The sequence below is a fragment of the Cavia porcellus genome, unplaced genomic scaffold, assembly GCF_034190915.1.
Source record: "Cavia porcellus strain 051 isolate PalLab524CR breed Dunkin Hartley unplaced genomic scaffold, mCavPor4.1 scaffold_11, whole genome shotgun sequence".
Classification (NCBI taxonomy): Eukaryota; Metazoa; Chordata; class Mammalia; order Rodentia; family Caviidae; genus Cavia; species Cavia porcellus.
This window is the reverse complement of record NW_026947494.1, coordinates 45804076-45823514: the sequence shown is the minus strand read 5'-3', so window position 1 is coordinate 45823514 and position 19439 is coordinate 45804076. Positions and strand designations below refer to the sequence as shown.

The window sequence follows — 19439 nt, the reverse complement described above, 5'->3', positions numbered from 1 at the left end:
AACAACTATTGGAAGCTTCCTTTCCACACATGTATACTAAACCATCCTATAACAAATATATCTGAAATAGATGAGTCACTAAACTCTCACCAGTAACAACTGGTTCAATTACATTCAAGCTATTTCTAAATTCAAATACAGAAAGCTCTTTGGAGATACCTCCTAGAGGGCCTTGAACAGCACAAGGATGAGAAATCACAGTTAACTCAGCAGGCCAGGAAAGTACTTGTTAAGTTTTATAGCTGCAATGATCTGTAAATGTGCTTTCAGAAAACAAATCTAGTGGCAAGGAGAAGACAAGTCATCCTTGAATTCTTATCTCATGCAGTTCACCAAACAATATTTAACCTCTCTGACCTCATTTCTTGCCAGGGCTAACCCAATATGCCAGATTGGTTTCTCTTACATTGCTATAGTTACTCCTCCTGGGTCTCCGTGTAGGGTTCTGCTCACTCAGCCATATTCGCTTTTCTCAAGATCTTGCCCCAGAGTTCTAAATGTAGTGATTAAAAAAACAACCTCTCAGGGCTGGGGATTTAGCTCAGCAGCATAAGCACCTGCCTTGCAAGTAGGCTGTCGTGAGTTCGATCCCCGGTACCGGTAAAAAGGAAAAAGACAAAAAAAATTAAAAAGAAAAAAAAAAACCTCTCAAATCATAAAAAATCAGAAATCAAGTAAGTACAATAATACAGCTGACTTTCACAGTTAGCTACTAAAAAAAGTATTATTATTAAAAGTTCTACTTCACAAAGAATACTATATATATACATACTTTGAATGTTTTATGAAACAAAAAAGTCCTGAAATTGATATGTAGTATTCTAAGATCAAACAAATTTTACTATGTGTTTCCTAGTCTTGCAATTAATATGCTTTTTACCTTTTGTTTGAAAACCATTGGAATGTAAATCATAATTTGTATCAAATTCCACTTTATCACCAGGACACATAAGGTATTTGCTTAACAGATGTGTATTACTTAAGAAAACAAACACTTTAAGCATAAAAATATTTCAACTACACAGCCACACTCACTGCACTTATGTGTTCTTAACTGAATGGATAATCCAAAATATGAGGCAGCTGACTTTTTGAGTAGCAAATAATTACTAATAAATATAAAGTTACAAAAAAATTAAGGAAATCATGATCACTACCATAATAAAATACTCAAATAATGAATTCATTCATTCTCTTTACTATTAACCATCACAAATACAAGATTTTCAGAATCATAGCGACATCCTAACATCAAAGATGTTACAAAAAAGGGCTGGGGCTACAGTTCAATAGTACAGCAGCAGTTCGGCATGCTCAAAGTCCTAGGTTCAATGTCTATGAAAAACATGGAAATAAAAAAGAAAACAATGAAGAAAAAATTGTGGAAATAAAAATGAAAACATAAACCACCTCATGAAATGTCTGGTTAATAAAAGCAGAGACACAATTAGCTGATGATAAGACAATGGAATTCAATCAAGACCTAAAACATAAATACGGAAGGTAAAATAAATGGGGAGGGGGAGAAAGAAGGGAAGGAAAGAGAGGAAGGGGGGAAAGATGGATAGGGAAAGGAACTGATTTTGACTGCCAAGACTCCATATTGATCCTTACTTCTCAAATGAAGATGACAGATAATACATAAGCAAGTGTTACAACCTGTAAATTACAATTACCTCCAGTACTGTTAAAACATGCCTACAGATGGCAAAGTTGCTCTACTGAATTCTGTGAGGGGATGACTCCATTTATATGTGACATTTGTTCTAGTCTTTCTCAAATACCAAATTTTTTTTAGTGTATTACAGTGTATGGACGTTTCTGTTTTCTCAGATATATTGCTGTAATTTCTTTTTTGGTACCAGGGACTGAACTCACAACGCTTGCTAGGCAGACGTTTGTGCTGCTGAACTAAATCCCCTCCCCTTCTGTAGTACTTTTTAAAGTCCCTTTTACTATGCTAAAATTCTTCCTTTATAGCATGTGATAAAAATAATAGATAAATATAATCAAAAATGTAAAAGGGACATAATTCAACATGTAGTGCCACAGTGGTTTGTCTAGAAGAGGAACATTCCTATCAAGGAAGGAAGTATTTTAGCACAGTAAAGGATACTTTAAAAAGTACTCATAGGGCAACAGTAAATATGTGCAAGGTCCTGGGTTTGATCTCCAGTAATGTCCCTCCAAAAGATCCACTCATGATAAAGCAACAATAAAACCAAATGAAATAGGCAAAAAGACTCAAATATTTCTCCAAAAATACACAAAGAACTAATCAGTATATGAAAACACTCAAGATCACTGTCTAGAAAAATGCAAATAGAAACCACAGACATCACTTTGTACCAGTAAAATAGCTACTAAAACACAGAAAATAAATGTTGAAAAGGATATGGAGAAATTGGAACCTCTGTGCCCTGTTAGAATGAATGTGAAATGGTACAGCTGATATGGAAATCGTTATGGTAGCTTCAATTACAAGCAATGTTACCATATGATCCAGCAATTCTGTTGCTCATTATATACGCAAAAGGATTAAAATGAAAAACATGAACAGTTGTTTGTATACTCATTTTTATAGTAACGTTTTACACAATAGCAAAAAGGTAAAAGGAATTACAGTGTCCACCAACACATAAACAGACAAACACATACAACTGAATATTCAGCCTTAAAAAAGGAAGGAAATGATTCTACAACATAAGCCTTGATGACATTATGATTAAACAAAATAACTAATCACAAAAAGACACAGTATGATTTCATGTATTTAAGGTTCACCTAAAAGTACTCAAAATTCAGACAAAAAGGAGCTGGGGATATGGCAAAAAGGGCAATCACATTAAGTAAGTGTGTAGTTTCAGTTTAGGAAAACAAAAAAAATTGTAGTAATGTGTGGTGGTGATGGCTACACATCGTAAATATATTTTTATACTACTGAACTATACATTTAAAAATGGTATTTTTAGCTGAATGTGATGGCCATACCTGTAATCCTACTACTCTGGAGGCTGAGGCAGGAGGACTGATGTGAGTTTAAGGCCAGTGTGGGCTACACAGTGAGTTCAAGGACAGACTGAACTACATAGCAAGATCTTGCCTCAAAAAACAAAATATCTGGATGGCACACACTTGTAATCCCAGCACTCAGGAGGCTGAGGGACAAGGATCCTCGTGAAGTTGAGACCTCCCTGGGTTACAAAGTGAGCTCAAGGCCAGCCTGAATTAGCTGAGACTGGGTCTCAAAAAGATGAAAAAAAGAAAGGGGAGGGTTTTTTTTAGCCAGCCATCATGGTGCACACCCACAATACTAGTACTCTAGGAAGCTGAAGCAGGATGATCACTTGAGACTTGTCTCAAAAAAAAAAAGGAAAAGAGCTGGCAAAGTAGCTCAGTGTCAGATTCTGAGTTTAACCCTCAGTACTAAGGAGGGGGAAGGGGGATATTTTGCTATTTATTGTACCATAATTTTTCTAATTCATTTACTATACTAATTGGGAAATTAATGTACAGCAAAAGGCATCAAAATGGGAGCAGGGTACTAGCTGAACCTTGGACTACAGTGTGGGTGTTAAGATTCCATCATGTCAAAAAACCCAAATACCACATGTACCTTTACCTCCACAACCTGTATGGCAGCTACAGAAAGTTTCAAGTCTCCTGAACCCATATAAACACAATACATACTTTCTTTCCAAACTGTCTGATAGTCTAATATCCTGTATGTGGGATGAAGATTATGACTATTTATGAGGACAACTAGTAGATGTAAAAGACTACCTCCTATTGTGGTTTTTACATATATCCGCAAATCCTTTAGCAAAAGCTAGAGCCTAATTCCCGTCTTGATTTCAGGCAAAACTTAGTAGTAGTGACTTGCTTCTAGCAGACAGAATGTACCGTGTAAGTGACTAAGTCACAAAAGGTACTGCATCTTCCTTCTCAGATCACCCTCTCTGGTAAATCCAAAAGCCATACTGTAAAGATAATCCATCCACATGGAAAGAAACTGAGTACTTCAGCTAATATCCAACCTTAATTCTACAGACCCTCTGTACCATCCTACAAGAACCACCTCCATGCCTCAGTCAAACTGTAGCCCTAGTCAACTTTCACTTAGATTTTATTTAAAAAGCTGAAAGGAAATGAACAATCAACTAAACTGCTCTTGACTGCTAATCCACAGAAATTATAGTGTATTTTTTTAATTTACCAACTTAAATATATGAATTTATATTAACTGAAAATCTCTTCCATTTGTCCATAAAGACACTTCCAACAATTTTTTAGTTTAACAACTTTTTTTAAAAGTCTTTTTAAATTTTTATTAGTACATATTTGCAGTATATAATAGTAACTAACATTCATCCTGGGGAATCAGCACAACTTATGTTAAATTCTTTTTTACTTCCCCTTACCCTCCCTTAATCCTCTTCCCATTTGCAAAGATCTCTCTAAGGAATTTTTAAAAAGTACTGCAAGTCCTAAGCTTTAAAGAGAGCCTAATTTATTTGAATTTTTAACTTCCAGTTTTTTTACTAAAAGAAAAAAGTATGAGAAAAAAATATGTAATTTTTAAAAGTTAATCTGAAAACTGAAGGGCACAAAAATCAAACACCAGAACACAAGGGCTGGGGATTTAGCTTATGGGCATAAGTACCTGCCAGGCAAGTGCTAGATCCTGAGTTCAATCCCTGGTACCAAAACAAACAAACAAAAAAACCAATGGGTTCCCCAACCTGTGAACAGAAAATTGGCTCAAGGAAAATATATAACAGGGCACACCTATAATTTCATTTCTTGGTAGGCTGAGGCACAAGATCACTCCAAATTTGGGGCCAGCCTGGGCTAAAAACTGTGAGTTCACAGCCAGCCTGAATACACAGGGAGACCCTGTCTCAAAGAACCAAAACAAACTGGGCGTAGTGGCAAAAGTCCCTAAATCCAGCACTATGGAGCCTGAGAAAAAAGGATAGCTTCCAGTTTAAGGTCAGCCTACATTATAGAATAAGCTCAAGGCCGGTCTAAACTTCACAGCAAGATAGTCTCAAAAACAAAAGTGAAATTTTATACAGAAAGATACAAAAACTAACAATTACTTACAGGCATAGATTCAACACTTTATTTTTTGAGTGGTGGGGGAAGGTGACAAAAAGGGAAAAAACAAGCAGTTGAAATTTTAAGAGCCCAAACATAGGGCAACCCATGCAGACTCCTCCAGTGTCTAGGGAACTAGTCCAATTCCTCATTCCTTTTTTTCGGTAAATTTTCCTGCTCTAAAAAAGAAACTCAACTGAAAAAGGGTTATCAGTAATTTTAAACATTCTGTTTTCCCTGAGGGTTCTACTGAAAGCATGGAACCTATACTTCTCCAAAAGTACATGGAAGCGCCACAAAATTACCAATTTCTAAGAATTCTCAGAAATCACTGGCTCTCACTTTCATCCACATACCCAAACAAGAACCTCTGGTGTACAAAACAAACCAAAAGGCAGGGAACACATCTCTGTGTTTGGAGGGCGGTAGGCAGAATAGGGCCTTGAACCCAAGACATGCAAGCAAGAGCTCTATCCCTTTTTATTTCTAAGGCAGAGTCTCATGTTGGCCATGAGACTCCCTAAGCTATGTGTCATAAACATAAAAAAAAAAAAAGTCAAACATTCAACTCTAGGGATACAGGTAATGCTACTAATAAACAATATAATTTTTGACCATTTTCAAAATACTGGTTTGACAATGTAAAATATATTAAGAATCTTAAAATTGGTATGGTTGCAATAAAACTTTACATTACATTTCACAAATTAACAAAGTCTCCGCATCATATTTTCCATTAGCTTAATGTGGAAATATACCAAATGGGAGCCGGTAAACATGTAAGACGACACATGTCTTTTTCTAGGTATTCCAGTATCCTCAACTAAGTTTGCTTCCCATTAGCATTTTTTTTACTCCAGCCTAAATTAACTTTATCTTAATCTAAATTGTGTCCTAAACATTTTTATCTGGCCACATGTACCAACTCTCCATGATGAACTTAAATCATCATTTACTGCAAACATGTGCTAATAAAAATTTTAAAAACAAAAACAGCAAGATGACTGGGTCAAAAACATAATCTGGCCTACTTTATAGCATCTATGCTTGTTCTACTTTCAGATCAGAAGTTTAAATCCTTATTTTCTTCTTCTCCAACTCACCCAATTTTTCTTCTTGCTTACTCCTATTCTTTTCCCATTATTCCTCCCTTGCTCAATTTTAATGTACTAGCAGAGGGCTTTTTATTTTGTTTTGTTTACTTCTGTTTTGGAGGGTTTTTTTTAAAACACAAGGTCTCATGGAACCCTGGGTTTGGAACTAGCAATCCTCCAGTTTCAGCCTCCAGAGTGCTGATCAGATGCTTTAAGCATAAAACACCATGTAGTAATTTCAGTTCAAAAACAGAAAAACTGAAACAAAACTAATATACGTTTAGTTCCATACCTATGGAAAGAGATATTATGGGTGAATCAGATTCGAATATAATCTAAAATCATGTTTTAATTTTTAAGTCATCACCCTCACAGCTATTCAACAGTAAACCTAATAAATTCCTGTTCTAGCTCTTAACCTCACCAAGCTCCACTTGGATAATAACCAGTATTTACCAAAATATCCAGGCCTGGTGGTTACACCTGTAATCCCAGTACTTGAGAGGCTAAGGCAAGAGGATCACTGAGAATTGAAGACCAGGCGGGGCTACAAAGTGAGCTTAAGGCCAGGCTAAACTGCACAGCAAAATCCTGTCTCAAAAAGACAAAAAAAAAAAAAAAAAAAAAAAAAAGAACCAAAATAGTATCCTTAAGAAGGGAATGTCAGTACGACACAGTAAGAATATGAGTTGGGCTGGGGTAATAGAATCTGCCTATTGTGTGCCAGGCCAACACCTATCACTGCCAAGAAAGGGTTAAAAAAAAAAAAAAAAAACAGAAAAAGCAGAAGTGCTATATGGCCAGCTTTAGAGTCAGACTTTTAGGAGTGCTGGTCAAGATTGTAATTCTAACCAAGTAACTTTCTACAGTCTTCTTAAATCTTAATTTTCTCACACACTGTAACAGTGCTTTCTTCATAGTAGTATCTTCACAAATTAAGATATACTGTGTACAAGGCAAAAACACAATACCATTACCATCTATAAATGTTAACTACTACAATTAATTCTAGACCTGTAGTTTACATTATGGGAGAAAAAAAACTGAACCAACAGAGACAGGAAGAGGTACACATAAGAAAGAGGAGAAGCAGTCCAACAATTGTTCTCTTTGTACTCCACTGATACTAGAGTTCAATTCCTCAAGATTATTAAAAATATTGGCCAAGTGTGGTGGCACACTGTAATTCCAGCACTCAGGAGACTGACACAGTACAATCTCCGTAACTTCAAGTTCAGCCTGAGCTACACAGCAAGTCCCTTTCTCAAAAAAATAAAGTAAAATATTAAAAATATCCAAACATATTTGGGGATGTAGCTCAGTGGCATACGCGCCTGCCTTGCAAGCAGGCAGTCGTGAGTTCGATCCCCAGTACTGATAAAAAGGAAAAAGACCAAAAAAAAAAAAAAAAAATATCAAAACACTCAAGTAAGAAAAATCTGTCTCTGAACAACTCATGTAAGTAAGGTTCACAAACATTAGCCTATTTAAGGGTTAAGTTAAAAACCCTAGTCCCTGGAAAAATTTATCTTGACCCCAGTGCTTGTGCTAACACTATAAGGGAAACAAAATCACAAGTAACAGTCCAACTTCTTAATCACATCAAAGACACATATTTTCTGAACAAGCAACTTGAAAAACCATTAAACTGGAATGCATAAAATACAAGCTCTCCCAAAGTCAGAATGCTCTCACCAATTATTATACAAATTAAGATTGAAACTCAATTAGAAATTACTAAACACAGATCTAACAAAAGATGTATGTAACCTCATCTATTATAAGCAATTGTCAGTCAAACTTTAATTTCAATTTTAACGCAGATACTAAATGCTACAAAATGAGTATCAGAATATCTAGTAGATTCTTGCCTTTTTGTATAAGGGAGCTAAAAATTCAACAGGTTAGCCAAAAAAATTGTTTAGAAATAAATGAGCAATTAACAAGTTAGTAAGCCATCCTTGGAAAATTGTTCAAAAATTATAGTCTTTCATCTCAGAAAAATAATTAGATGAAATAAACACTAATTGTGTCAACACTCATCTTCCTCACTATTATTTTAAAATTTAGTGTATTTTAAAAAAAAATTAACTTAAAAAAAAAAAAAATCAAACAAAGCGACTATTAATTGTAACTGAAAACGTTCAGTCCTAGCCAGTTGTGAAGATGGGGATCCTGCTGAGAACAGCCTGAGCAACTTATGGAGACCCCGACTCAAAATAAAAATAAAAGAACCCGGGATGCACCTCAGTGGTAGAACACCTGCTTTACATGCTCAAAGCCCTGGGGTCAATCACAGTAAAAACTCTTAAATATTAAAAAGATGATTTTCGTCATTTGCCCAAAAAAGACTCCTAAAACTGCAACCATTATTAACAACTTTTCAGAAAAATGCTTTTTTTTATAAAATTAAGCCAGGTTAGGGGCTGGGGATTTAGCTCAGCAGCATAAGCACCTGGCTTGCAAGCAGGCAGTCGTGAGTTCGATCCCTGGTACCAATAAAAAGGAAAAGACAAAAAAAAAAAAATTAAGCCAGCTTAAGGTTGCTGGTTGAAATCTATGTATACACATATATTCATGTTATTTTAAAGTTTTCATTTTGTTGTTTTCAAGTAGAGTCTCATTAAGCAATTCAGAATGGCGCTGAATTCACTATGTACCCTGGAACAGGGGACTGGCCTGGAACTAGGGGAGCCTCCTATCTCATGTCAAGTCTCCAGAATGCTGGGATTACAGATATGTACACCTAGCAATTAAAAGGTTCTGAATTTAGCTTGCTGACTTTTTGTCTCTTTCCCGCTAATAAGTTTTCTTTTTAAAACCAAAAGCCTAATTTGAAATATAAAACTACCTCAAAAAAGTTGTTTGAAAAAATTTCTACAATGAATTAAAATGTCACAAACAGTTACACCCCAAAACAACACAGGTTGTGAAATACCAGACTACAAACCAAAACCTGTAGTACAGTTTAATGTTATGTATCTCTAAAATGGAACCTAATAACACAAAGTTTAAACTCACACTTAGAAATAAACTGGCTATGTAAAACAGCTAACAAGACACAAAATTTCTGCTGTAAATTTTCTACCTTTCTATGGAGTTACAAAGCTTAAAGTTAACATTAACATAAACACAAAAACTACTTTTGACACTGTTATAAATTTGAAATACTCTTAGTTTCTTTTTTTCCCTGCATTTTAGCTAAGACAATGGTTAATGGTTGTTTTTAGACTGTCCAGGAAATTGAAGCTAAGTAATATTATCACAAGAAACTGAAAGGTTTCCAACAATAACAAAGGATAAATTGGATTCTCATCAGTTTACAAATGAACACTTGATTTGCTCACCATAAGAGTACTTACAAATTCCAACAGGACTGCACAAGAAGGTGTTGACTTTTTCTCTGTAATCTTTATGTTTTCCAGTTTGTTTTTTTATTTTGTATCCTCTGAAATATCCAAGTTCTTTGAAGATACTTAACCTATGACTATTTGACATAGAGTTATTTCAAGTCAGCTACCCATACTTCTGTTTTAAAGTTTTCATATGGCTATCTCCAAAATTAGCCAAGTTCTTTGGATTTAAGATCAGTCTTCTTTATTATTCCATGTACTTGTCACTGTTGTATTTATCCCACTCCAGAAGAAATATCCAAGTTATGAGTCAAAAAGCAGAAACAAAAAGAAAATTTCACATCTGAAGAGTACTCCTAAACTTCAGCATACAGACACGAATAGCTATCTCAATACTACCACGCTGGTGGGAAACTGCAACATCTTAAATTTCCCCGTAAATTATAAAGGTAACAAGAAAAAAAACTCTGTATTCTTTCAATATCTTCATCCAGAAAAGCTGTTCCACTGAGACATGGGAAGGACTGAGGTCAGAAAATCCCTAAAACTTAATAAAGGTAAAAATAAATTGCCATGAAACTTCAGTAATAGTTAAACAATAATTTGAAACTGCTGAAACTACTCAATACACAAATTAATCATATCTTACAATTTTGGCTGAAGAACACCAACAGCAGGAGGGGGTGCTACCAGCTGAAATACTTTAGCCAGTTATATAATCCGTTTGAACCAAAATATTGATGAATATCTGGGTCTCTTTCTGGGTAGCTTCTTGAATTGATAGCACTATCAATTAACTTCAGAGACGATTCTTGCCAATTTTAATAAACTTCTGGGGCAAAATTATCCAAAAACACTGTAATTCCAAAATGGCCACATGAAATATCCGGGGCCTTTTACACAAAACTCAGAAGACGATCTTCACATCTGAGTAATTCAATCACCTGTAAAAGTTATAAAAACAAGTTACACAAAGTTTTGATTTCGAGCTAACAACCAATCCCCAGTTTAAAAGTCAATCTTGTGAGAGAAATTTGCTTCTATTTAATCCTAGGAGAGCCTGGAAAAGGGATGTGCCTAACTAAGCATTCAGTAAGTCTGCTGAATGGGGGGGGGGGGGGCACGGTATCACGTAGTACAAATGCCGGTTTGAACTGGAAACACGATATAACACTGACAGATTTTATGAACAAAAATAGTTTTGGGTAAATATTGAAACTGGAACTGGAACACAATCTTACGAAAGACCTAATCCTATTTCATGTACCAAAGAAAAGTAATACACAGACGTGTGCTGCCACGGACACTGGTACTGTGAATGTAACTTGGAGAAAAGAAGCTTCCTCCAAATTAAGAGTATCTAAAAGAGGAAGCATTATTTTCTCCCAGAGGCTAAAAAAGGTGGATATGGACCAGAACAGTACGTTTCTGAATTTTGCCTGAGACAGACCTTCCCCTCTACGAAGGGCTCCAATCGGGTAAAGGTGTGGGTTCCTATTTCCTTGAATTAAGAAAATAGGTTTCTCATTAAACTGGGGGAGGGTAGGAAAAACCAAGCCCTTTTCGTAAACCCCAGAAAGAACGATCTTTCCAGTCCCCTCAAACCCCACAGGGCTCCACCGAAGCTGCCCTCACCTCCGTCCGCCGCAAGGGTCTCGGACCTATGGGAGGCGGGGAGAGCTGGGACAAGTCAGGCGCCGCCAAAGAATCAGCCGAAGGCCACAGCTCGGCCTCGACTCCCTCCACGACGCCGGGCAGGGTGCACAGGAGGCGGCCGCGTGCTGAAGGCCCCGGGAGAGCCGAGTGCGGACGGCGCCTGACTAGTCCTAGCCTACGCCATCGCCCCCCCCAGCCTCGTAGCTCGGCCACCCGCCCCCTCCCCACAACCGCCACCTCCGCTCCGCCGAGCTGAGTCAGTCAGCACCGGGGGAGGCCTCCCCGCGCCTCCCGCCCCTCTTCTCCTTGCTCCCCGCCGCCCCCGTCCGCGGGAAACCGCACGTCGCGCCGCCAACGCCGCTCCGGCCCCTCAAACCTCGACACCGACCCAGGCACCCTCTTCCCTTCCTCCCCCGGGCTCCGGTGCGGAGGCCAGAGAATGGTGTTACCTTCTGCCCCACCAGAGGTACCCCTGGCCTGGGGGTGCCGCTGCGCTCGATCCCGGGAGGAGGTTTTCGGCACTTTGAATAATCCCCTTTTGCCGCTTTTCCCTCCCCCACAACCAGTCTCAGTCCCAAAATGGCGCCGACCCGATCCGCAATGTTCTGGGCCAAGTCTCGCGAGATCGTAGGTGGTGGCGAGGCGGGGAAGGAACCACAGGGGTTGAAGAGAAGAGGTGAGGAAGGCGGGGCGAGGAGAAGAAGGAGGAAGAAAGGGTGTGGAAGAAGTGATGCGAACGAACCTACTGGGCGGGGCAGCAGGAGGAGCGCTTCTACCAGAGAACCTTCTGGCCAGAGCAACCGCTCACGCCCTGGTCAGACAAGCCCCACCCACTACGTCGAAGGCTGGGGAAGGCGTGGCTACGATTGGGGGCGGGGCGTCGAGAAGGCCGGGAGGCAGGGACGCGCCGCAGCAGAGGGGGCGGTGGCTCTGCGCGGTGACGTCAGGAGCAGCTGGAGTCGGGGATTACCCCCTGCTGCTGACGTGAGACGCGAACAATCGGGAACGTTCTGTGGAAGGGGGAATTCCCCGCCGCTCCTCAAGGGGTCCCCTCCTCCCCCCTCGCGGGTTCGCCCCGAGCTCGAATGGCGAGGCTGCCGAGAGGGCGCGAAGGAAGCGCCGCATCCGCGCGGGCTCAAGGCGACGCGCCGAGCGCCTTCCCGGCCTCCGCGCTCCAGCCGGGCTGAGTCGGGGAGCGGACGTCGCGCGCCCGTGCGCGGCGCGGCGCGGGCTGAGCGCTGCCTTGCAGGCGTAGGAGCGGTCGGGCGCCCGAGAGAGAGCACAGGTACCCTGAGCGTGTCGGAAGTTTGTCCGGCGTTCGGAGCCGGCGGCTCACGAGACGATCTCTGCGGGAAGGAAGTGGAGATTCTCTCGAAGGGTGAAAAGCGCCACGAGATACAATCGTGTCGACTATCAGTCTGCTTTCGTCAGTGAACTCTTCCAGCAGAGGTCTCAGGGCCCCACGCAACCCCACGGTTTTTCGTTAAAAATGTATTCGTTTCTCTTACTGTGCTTAACCGAAGGCTAGCTTTGAAACCTATGATGCCAGCATTCCAGAAGGAAGGAAAATAACCACAGGAGTTTGGGAGGCAGGCAGAGGGTGTTTTAACAAGGGAAAATCCAGAAAATAAGTATTTGGCTCTTCGCCCTCTCCTAAACCTCAAGAGCTTCGTGCACAGAAACTTTACAGTCCTTTTATGTGTTATTATGGGGTGTATACTTTAACGGAGAGCTTCTAAAAGCTTCCTGAAAGACAGCTGGAATGTAAACTCCACCAAATTCACACAGCTTTTATTTCAGTCTGCATTGGGAAGATGGCTCTTTGGCCACGGAAAGACCCGCTGGGTGCAAAGGGAATTGAGGCTTGCAAGATGCTAGATTTTTTTTATCACATGTGTCAGCCTCAGAGATGAGTGTTATCCTCATTTTGCAGATGAGGATACTGGACCATATTAGGTAACGTGTTTAACGTTGCACAGTATAGAAGTTGAGGGCCGAAACTTAGATGTTCCCGGTGGAAATGCAAGTCTATATGGATCGTAATTCACACTGTACACCACACCCGTTTGCATCTGTAGAAGTCATTCATGGGTTGTGAAAAGACCCGTTTATGCTCCTATTTCTAAATATAACGTCAAACCAAAAAATAAGGAAAAAATTAATAGTTTAAACATAACAGATTATGTCTTTCATATGATCGAAAAGACACTGTATAGTTGGAAAACAGTGAAGTAGGGAAATAATTGTAATGTGTTTAATAGTTTAATTATATATCTTTAGTGTCTATTTTTACTTATAAATATATGTATCAGAAGCTCTTACAAGTAAGTAAAAGATAACCACATTAACTCTTTAACAAGTCAAAGAATAGTAACAGCTAGTGTAGAGAGGCAGAGTTATTATATGGAAAGATATTCTACCTCACTAGAAACCAGAAAAAAATAAAAATAAACTAACAGTGATATACCAGATTTCCCGTAGCAGATTGCTATTAGTTTAAAACAACTAAAAAGGTAGTTGAGGGTACAAGGAATAGGCACTTATTTGCACTAATCATATCAAGAATAAAATGAGGATTTAGCTCAGCAGAGTAAGCGCTTGCCTGGCAAGCATGAGCTCATGAGTTCGATCCCTGGTATAAACAAATTAATAAATTTTATTAAAAAAAGAAAAGGCTGCATAGGCATTCTGGAAGATGATTTGGTTTTGATAAAAGTGAAAAGCTGGGTAGCCAGGCATGGTGTGCATGCCTGTAATCCCAGCCCTTGGGATGCTGAGACAGGAAGATCAGAGTTTGAGACCAGATTGAACTACATAAGGAGACCCTGTCTGGAAAATGAAAACAAAGCTAGGAGATGGACATAATAGATCATTCCTTCAATCCCAGCTACTCAGAAAACTGAGGCAGGAAGATTGCCAGTTCGAAGCCACATTGGGCAACTCAGACTCATCTCAAAAGAAAAAAATAATGTTTATAAGATGGAGTTGAGCATGATTGTGCATGCCTGTCATCGAGAGGTTAAAGCAGGAGAGTAATTTTGATTTGAGACCAGTCTAGGCTCCATAGTGAGTTCAAGATCTGCTTGAACTACATAGCAAGACCCTGTCTGAAAAAAAAAAAAAAAAAGATGGACATATGAAAAGATGTCCACAGAATACCGTTAAGAAAAATAAGAGGGCTGGCTCAGTGGTATAAGCTCCTGGCTGGCAAGAAAAATAAGAGGTTACAAAACTGTGTTTATGAAACTCCTTTTTTGTCAAAAATATTCCACAATAAACATCATCATCATATATTGCAAACATACTAATAAAGGTATTTGAAACTATATATATTATATATATGTATATATATAATATATATATAGCTTTATTTTGTCTTTTGAGACCACCAAAACAATTTTCTAAAGATTAAGTAACTTGGTCCAAAATAATAACTCAGATACTCAATGATATGTAACAAAGGCATTTATTTCTAATTTATTTGTAATAGTGAAAACCAGAAAACAAGCATCCATCACCTGATGGCTACTTACAAAAAAAATTAGCAGATCTGTGTAACAGAATACTATACAGCAGTTTAAAAAATAAGGGAGTTGTGTAGTTCAGTGGTGAAGCATTCACTTGGCATGTTTGAAATCCACAGTTCAGTCCCCAGCACAGCAACAACAATAATAATAACTAGTATGTAAACCAGTATATACTGACATGGAAAGATACTCATTATATCTTGAGAGAAAAAAGTTAGTAGCAAAGCAATGTATGTATCTTGAGCCAGAATCGTGGCATATGCTTGTAATTCCAGCACTTGGGAGACTGAGGCAAGAGGTGTTTGAGGCCAGCCAGAACTACATAATGATACTTTATCTCAAATCCTGCCCCCCAAAAACTTGATCACTGGGTTTTTTAAAAATATGTATGTTGGGGACTGGGGATTTAGCTCAGTGGCATAAGCGCCTGCCTTGCAAGTGTGCGGTCATGAGTTCGATCCCTGGTACCGATAAAAATGAAAAAGAAAAAAAATATATATATGTATGTCGGTACAGGAATGGACAGAGTCTGAAAGATAAATAATGTTCATGAAATCAGACATGTTATATAAACTACTATGCTATTTGAATGCACTGTATAATAATTTAACGTGTAAAATTTAATTTCCCGAAGATCCACAACAGTTGAGAAACACATTAAAAGACTAATATAAGAAACCTTTTAGCAGCTTTCAAAACTGAATCTGGGGTTCTTCATCTCTGTTCCCATTGTAAACCCTGCACTTAGTTCTATCACTAATATCCACCCATTTCCACCCTTTCATGGTAGACATTAGAAGACATCCTTATTCTTCCTTTACTATGCTACAATGTGATTATTAACTTCTTACCTGTTTCTAGCACTAGACTCAAAGACCTTAAAAGCGGGGAGGTGGGGCACAGACCTGGGCTGGAGGCCTAAGTGCCTGCTTGGCAAAAGCGAGGTCATGAGTTCAATCCCTGGTAACAAAAAAAAAAAAAAAAGCAGTATCACTGGTGTGGTGGACCACACCTGTAAACTAAGCAGGAGACTGAGGTAGACCATACATTTGAGCCCAAGCTGGGCTGTATAGCAACTTTGAGACCAACTGGATTTCACAATGAGACATCGTTAAAAAAAAAAAAAAAAAAAAAAAAGAACAAAACAGTGACAGTCTTACACCTGTTAACCCACAGCAACCACTACAGTTCTAGCCACAATGTAAATTCTCTACTAACATTTGCCAAATGCATGACAAGTTCTCACTAAATTGCCCAGACTGGCCTGAAACTTGTGATTCCCCTGTTTTAGCTTCCTGAGCTTAGCTTCCTTAGCTAACACAAGACGATCACAAGTTTCAGGCTAGTCTGAGTAGCTGCAATTGCAAGTATGTGCCACACTACACACAAGGTGTAAATTCTTATCTCAGGTCTCTGCTACAGGTAAATGTCAGAGCCTCTGAATTCTTACACAATTTATACACACTTTTATTCATTTTTTTTCTTCTTTGTATCAGTCTTTCTACATGATAAGACACTTATAAGGGACACTGTTCTACTGTTCAGCCCTAAACCAATGCTCACTATACGTGAAGAAAGGTAAATTTGAGCCATTAGTAGAAAAATGATGCACCTTGAGGCTATAATGTTCAGTGAAATAAATCCTGTTCATAAACTTATCACATGGTCACTTGTATGAAAAACCCAAAGTATAAATAAATTAAAGGCAAAAATATGCATAGTAAGAAAAAGATCTTTTGCAAATGGAAAAGAGACTATGAGATGGGTTGGGAAGACATGTAAAAAGAGTTAACATGTTTTATGTACATGTTCAAACTCTCCATAATGAATATAGTCATTAAATACTACAAACATAAACTAATAAAAATTAATTTTTTAAAAAAGTAAATAGTCTAATACTAATATTAGGAGTGTGTTCAAATAACAGTCCACTAAATCTTAAAAAAAAAAAAGTCAGGGCCAGGGATTTAGCTCAATGGCAGAAGCGCCTGCCTTGCAAGCGCACAGTTGTGAGCTCGATCCTCAGAACCAAAAAAAAAAAAAAATCAGATCTCACCCACATGTGAAAATAAAAAATCCAGGCAGATGTGGTGGCACTTGTAATCCCAGCACTTAGGAAGCCAAGGCAGTAGAATTGATGAGAATTTGAGATCAGCCTCAACTACATTCTGAATTTGGGACCAGCCTGGATTACATGATGAGACCCTGACTCAAGAAAAAAAAAAAAAAATGTTAAACTTATAGTAGGCCTCAGTAAACTGAGTTTTATTGGATATTTAGTGAAGCTTGAAATACCCCCAAAAATATTTCTTCTAATATTACTCTGTAATATCTTAGTTACTTTTCTCTCTGCTGGTACAAAATATATAACACCCAAAGTTAAAGGAGAAAAGGTTTATTTAGCTCACAGTTTGTAGAGTTTTGAGTTCATAGTTGGCTCCAAGGCAGGGTGGCATGGCAAAGGGGCATGGCAGAAGGGCATGACAGAGAAGTAGCTCAAAGAAGGTAGAAGGCACCAAGCTACAAAAGACCATCTTTCTGTCCCTTTTAGTTATCCAGGTTATCCACCCTTAGGTCAGGTAGCACTCACACCCAGAGTAGAGCACCCTTATTCCTACCCAGAACTATGCCACACCAATCAGTGAACTAAATTAGTAATCACACATTCTTAACCCCAGCATCACATACTCTAAATTCAGTCACTTATGGAAAAGCCTCACTCCTGACCGCATGAGGCATTGTGGGGATAAGCCATAACATGTAATAGAACTACTGTATTACTGACTGAATGATAGAATCCACTTGGCCCCTGTTCCCACATCCTAACACACCTGCCAAGCTGTGAGGTCACTGAGGATGTCCAGACACTGAGATCTAATGAAGTCAATGTCCCCTTACCCTGTTCACAGCTGAGGTTGTAGCTCTCCATAGACAGTCTAAATTGAGGCTTGACTATCTTAATTGGGAAAAAAAAATGGAAAACCAGACTTTCTCCTTAGAGTAAAAAATAAATATATTTAAATACTCTTTCTTCCTATCAGAATTCACTGGCTATGTGGTTACTAAATCAGTCCACTGATTGTTTTGGCTCCACCCCAATCCTGGCAGCCTGGATACGATATAAAAGGAGCAGAAAGATGCTGTTAAGGTCCCTTGTTGCTTTGCCACATGCTTTGCTGCCATGAACTATTCTCTGCCAAGCTGCCCTGCCTTTTAGCCACCTGATTATGGCTTGAAGCCTCTACAAACTGTGAGCTAAATAAACCTTACCTCCCTTTATTTTGTATGTCATGTATTTTGTCTCAGCAATGAGAAAAGTAACTGAGCACACCTTCATTGGAAGAAAAACAGCCTCTTTATTAAATAGTATTGGAAAAATTGGCTCTCCACATGCTGAAGATTAAAACTAGACCAGTATCTCTCACTATTCACTAAACTAAAATCAAAATGGATAGAAGATCTAAATATTAAACACCAAATTTGCTGGAAAATGGAATAGGTAAAACTCTTGAAGACAGTGGTGTAGGCAAAGATTTTATGAACAAAACCCAATCACATGGGAAATAGCACAAAGAACTTTGGGTGTCAAGCCTTTTGTCTCAGTAATGAGAAAAATAACAAAGACACAGATGTGTTCAACTGATCAGTGTGTGAAAAATATGTGGTTCTGTGGAAATCAGTATGGGTTATACCTCAGAAAATTAGGATTAGAGGTCCCATTTGACCCAGCTATTCCCCTTCTTAGTATCTTCCCAGAATTAAAAACATCATACCACAGCAATATGTGTGCACTAATGCTTATAGAAGTGCATTTTTTTGTGGGTTTTTTGTTTGTTTGTTTGTTTTTGGGGGGGTTGGTATAGGGGATCAAACTCATGACCTTGTGCTTGCCAGGCAGGCATTTGTGCCACTGAGCTAAATCTCTGGCCTAGCAGTGCAATTTTTGATAACTAAATCTTGGAAACAACTTAAATGCCCATCAACCAAGAAATAGATTTTTAAAAATGTGCTATTTTTATACAATGGAGTACTACTCAGCTATAAAGAAGGATAAAATTGAAACTTTTGTAAGTAAATAGCTGCAATTTAAGACCGTTTTCATAAGTGAAATAAACCAGACTCACTTGTAAACATCATATTGTCTCCCTGCTGTGAGAAACTAAAAGAGAAAATAAGGTCTAAAATGTACAGTAGATATTGGGAAATGGGAAGAAATTGTTCAAAGGGAAAAAAGAAGGATGGGGGAAAGCGTTAAGGATGGAAAGAAAAGGGGGGAAAATGCAAGTCAGTTATACTGTGAGACTCTCATAGTTTATTGAAAAGGAAAGTTTGTGCTAATATCAATTGGAGAAATTTTTATACCCGTATCTTATACTCTGAACAACTACTTTAAAGGTAACAACATGCAATGTATTTAATATTGTTATTCTGTTATTTTGGTATGAAATTTTGCTTTACCTTTTTTCCACAGAAAAAGATGTGTTTTTTATACAATGGGGTACTACTCAACCATAAAGATGAATAAACGAGATATTTATAGTTAATGGATGGACCTTGGGACCATGCTCTTAAGTGAAATAAATTGGACACATGTGTATAAATATTTCCTTATCTCTTTGTTGTAAGAAACTGAAAGTGTAAATAAGAGCCAAAATGTATAATCGAAATTGTGAAATAGGAAGAAATTGTTCGAAAAGAAAAGGGAAATA

At 38.4% G+C, this 19439-nt stretch overlaps 1 protein-coding gene across 6 annotated transcripts in view; it reads right to left on the bottom strand.

Moving 5' to 3' along the window:
• The window catches only part of Gpbp1 (GC-rich promoter binding protein 1), a 58256-nt gene extending 46293 nt beyond the window's left edge, over positions 1–11963 (bottom strand). For 2 of the 6 annotated variants that reach the window (XM_063258194.1, XM_063258200.1), the window contains exons 1-2: positions 11653–11853; positions 9557–10491 (exon numbers count right to left, since the gene is read on the bottom strand). The gene's annotated coding sequence lies outside the window, so the exon portion shown is untranslated. Of the gene's footprint in view, positions 1–9541; positions 10492–11652; positions 11854–11945 lie in introns of those variants that run through there. The other 4 variants (XM_063258196.1, XM_063258197.1, XM_063258198.1 and 1 more) reach the window with 4 other exon arrangements.
• Between the last annotated feature and the right edge of the window lie 7476 nt (positions 11964–19439).